The sequence below is a fragment of the Salvelinus sp. IW2-2015 genome, linkage group LG2 (genome assembly GCF_002910315.2).
Source record: "Salvelinus sp. IW2-2015 linkage group LG2, ASM291031v2, whole genome shotgun sequence".
Taxonomy (NCBI): domain Eukaryota; kingdom Metazoa; phylum Chordata; class Actinopteri; order Salmoniformes; family Salmonidae; genus Salvelinus; species Salvelinus sp. IW2-2015.
The window spans coordinates 23,588,003-23,592,469 of record NC_036839.1 but is presented as its reverse complement, the minus strand read 5'-3'; positions in this window follow the sequence as shown (position 1 = coordinate 23,592,469).

Below are 4,467 nucleotides of genomic sequence, written 5' to 3'. Positions count from 1 at the left end.
GTTGACATGGGCAGTGGGGCAGTGGGCGAATATATTACAAAATATATTCAGTAAAAGTCCTGTCATTCATGTTTCCTAGTATTCAATTCAAAAAACGTTTATTCCCTAAGAGGGAACTTCATGACGGTGATGGGGTGAATACAATACAAGACACAACAACATAGCGCAAATTAGAAACATTTAACAGTATTAACAGATTAAGATTAGAAGCAATCTATGCAATACAAGGCTTATATATAAAACAAATCTATTAAAACGAGAAAGCTGCCCTCTCTTAGAATTGTATGACAAGATCTACAGTATATTGCGGTCCGGAGGTAAGGGACTGTATTGGTCATGGAGTATGTGCATAATGTTCAAGGCTATTTGTTCCCTTCTTCCTTGTTTTTTTTATAGATGTCACTAAGGGGTTTCTGGGTGTTCCAATGACCTTTCCCCACTGTTTTTTATTACAATGGGCCTAACTAAGTGTTTCATAGAAGCACAACCGCCACAATATTAAAAAGCTAGGGATCACTATAAGCATTAATAAAGCTTGGAGGATGGAAAGGTGTACATTAAACTGCTACATTTTCTGTAAAAAGAAACAGCCATTGTTTGCATTTAAGAGTGAATTGTTCGGTGTTCCTTTTTGAAGGAGAGCTTTTGGTTTGTTGGGGAATGAATGGTTTCGGTTTCTAGGTTATGGGTTAAAAGAGATCCTTTCCACAATCACTGAGCTATTCAATGATTCCTGGGCTTGGTTAATCTTTCCCCTTCAACAGCAATAGCTGCTTCAAGTGCATCCTCATCCCTAGATAACCATCAAGCCAAATGGTGCAGTTTCTGTCCTCATTCGAATATCATAAAGGAATAAAAGAAAGGTGTTGGCATGAAATTGCGATATAAAACAGGGGACCTTTACACTTTATGGCATTATTTGGAGTTAATTGTGACTTAAAATGCACTTTACAAATCAGTGTTGTGGATTTAGTGAGGTTATTTGAAGTCACTGGATGATAAGGGTGATATCACTATCAGATCTATTTGCTTATTTTAGTTACCATAGATGCAGCTATTCAGTTGGCACAACATTATGTTTAGAAAACATCCAATGTTTGAAACTGTTAACCCTTTTGGAAGTGGTTCCATATTGAACTAGCAGGCTCGATTTTCTTTTTACATCACAGTTTTAACATAGCCTATATCTGAGACTGTGCTAGAAGGGTCCTGTGGTCAGAATTTCAAAGGAGCAATTGAAGTCTTTCAGTGAATTAGATTACTGAGTACAGGTCCTTGTATGGGTTGCTGTTTTCAATGGTCCAGGGTTCCCCTAGCTCTCTTGCTCTCTCGTTTTCTCTCTCTCTCTCTCTCTCTCTCTCTCTCTCTCTCTCTCTCAATTCAGTTCAATTCAAATGGGCTTTATGGCATGGGAAACATATTTTTACACTGAACAAAAATAGACATGCAACATGTAACGTGTTGGTCCCATGTTTCATGAGCTGAAATTAAAGATCCCAGAAATGTTCCATATGCACAAAAGCTTATTTCTCTACAATAAAAGGAAACTCTAAAATGTACAGCTCTGTGACACAACTCAATGCCACAGATGTCTCAAGTTTTGAGGGAGCGTGCAGTTGGCATGCTGATTACAGGAATGTCCACCAGAGCTGCCAGAGAATTTAATGTTCATTACTCTACCATAAGCCCCTTCCAACGTAATTTWAAAAAATGTGGCAGTACGTCCAATCAGCCTTACAACCGCAGACCGTGTTTATGACATCATGTGGGCAAGCGGTGTGCTGATGTCAACATTGTGAAAGAGTGCCCCCAGTTGTGGCGGTGGGGTTGTCGTGTGGGCAGGCTACAGACAACGAACACAATTGTGTTTTATCGATGGAAATTTGAATGCACAGAGATACCGTGACGAGATCCTGATTCCCATTGTTGTGCCATTCATCCGCCGCCATCACCTCATGTTTCAGCATGATAATGCACGGTCCCATGTCGCAAGGATCTTACACAATTTCTGGAGGCTGAAAATGTTCTCCCATCCCCTGCATACTCACCAAACATGTCAACAATTGAGCATGTTTGGGATGCTCTGGATCTACGTGTACGACAGCGTGTTCCAGGTCCGCCAATATCCAGAAACTTCGCACAGCCATTGAAGAGGAGTGGACAACATTCAACAGGCCACAATCAACAGCCTGATCAATCCAATGTGAAGGAGGTGTCATGCTGCATGAGGCAAATGGTGGTCACAGCAGATACTGACTGTTTTTCTGATCCACGCCCTCATAAGTATCTTGCAGATGCATATCTGTATTGCCAGTTTGTGAAATCCATAGATTAGGGCCTAATGAATTCATTTAAATTGCCGGATTTCCCTATATTAACTGTAACTCAGTAAAATCGTAGAAATTGTTGCATGTTGTGTTTATATTTTTCTTCAGTATATATTGCCCAAACAACAACACCAAAAACCAACAAAGCAAATTAAACAAAAACAATCAGACATAACAGCAACAATACACCACAAACGTTTCAAGAGATAATAATGTTTAAAATATTATATTGTTAGCGATTAAAAAATGTAGTTAACATTTAAAATGTTACATAATTATTATTTTTTTATTTCACCTTATTTAATCAGGTAGGCCAGTTGAGAACAAGTTCTCATTTACAACTGGAACCTGGCCAAGATAAAGCAAAGCAGTGTGACACACACAACAACACAGAGTTACACATGGAATAAACAAACGTACAGTCAATAACACAATAGAAAAAAAATCTATATACAGTGTGTGCAAATGAGGTAAGATTAGGGAGGTAAGGCAATAAATAGGCCGTAGCGGCTATTAGTAAGCTATTGTGACAATGTGCAACTAGTAGAATGAATGATTGATTGAAGGGAAATAAATAGGCAGATAAATATAGGTTCTATTTATTTACATTGGTGTTTTTGACTCACTGGCTGACCTTTTAAAAAGTTAAAAAGTGTAGCTTGGTTTCCACCTCATTTTGTGGACAGTGGGTACATATCCTGTCTCCATGCTCCCGAGTGGGGCAGCGGTATAAGACACTGCATCTCAGTGCTAGAGGCGTCACTACAGACACCCTGGTTCGAATCTGGGCTGTATCACAACCGGCCGTGATTGGGAGTCCCATAGAGCGGCGCACAATTGGTCCTGCGTTGTCCGGGTTTGGCCGGTGTAGGCCGTCATTGTAAATAAGAATTTGTTCTTAACCGACTTGCCTAATTAAATAATGGTTAAACAAATAAATAAAATGAACTCTTTCTCTCAGCACACACATTCAACAACCAATTAAAAAGTCACGCTGTTATGTAGTCAGTGTTTCTACTGCCGCCTTTGGTGCTCATGCATAGGGGATGGTCACTGGCACCAGGGTGGAACATCATAGCACATCTAAGGAGAATGTAAATGTGACATGCTGACCATTCATTTATTTACAATTGGAGACTATTGACATGGCAAATACAACCAAACAGCACGGTAGGGGTTTCATGGGGGAAAGAGTTATATGCTAATAGTACTGTATTTTCTATTGAGTTTTACAATCCACTATTTTGTTGCTGAGAATTGTCCTGCACTGCAGGGAATGCAGATGAGCTTTGCGATTTACATACATTCACTGAAAACCCACACTAACATGGTTATATTAACAGTATTACACGTTTCATGTAGCCTACTTTTGGCCAGCTAAAAGCCTAACCCCTGATCAAGCAACATTATATTGAAATCTTGTTTCTGCATGATTATTTTGCTGTAACAATACAGGTCAAATTAAGATCCTACACCTGTGTGTGGAAATCAGGAAATACATGAAAACTTTTTTGTGTGAACGATTTGCTTTATTCATTCACTTCAACAATAGCACTCTCCATGAGAAGAGAAAAAAATGCATGATAACAAAACCCTATAAATGCATGATAACTTGTCCAAAACTGTCTCAAAAGTGCCAGAACATATGGAAGTTGTCCAATTCATAAGGTATTCAAAAAACAAGGAGGACCAGAGGCACTCTTCATACAATGCAAATGCCTTCATTTTTACAGTATGTTTAATGGAACGAATATGTAAAAACTCTGACGCGTTTCAGCAGCATGGACTTCGTCAGAGTAGACTAACGAAGTTACAAGTTAAGAAGTATGAATTCACATCAAGCCATCAGTTAAATAGGCAGACAAATGATTTGATAAGAAAATGATGAGGGATAAATGTTCTCTAAACTTTGTGTCAATCATTTTCTTATCAAAAGGTAGGCTTAGCCTACCCTATTTTGCGTGAGCAAACACTACTGTTAGTCTACTATCCACCAGTGGGACTCAAGGAACTCACAGGCTATGATCACTTCAGGCCAATTTCAACAGGCATTCCATGCTCAGGTTTGCGGGTTCAAGAACCCATACAAAAACTCTATTGTGCATCCAGAATCTGGTTCACAGGCAGGTTCCCACACAGT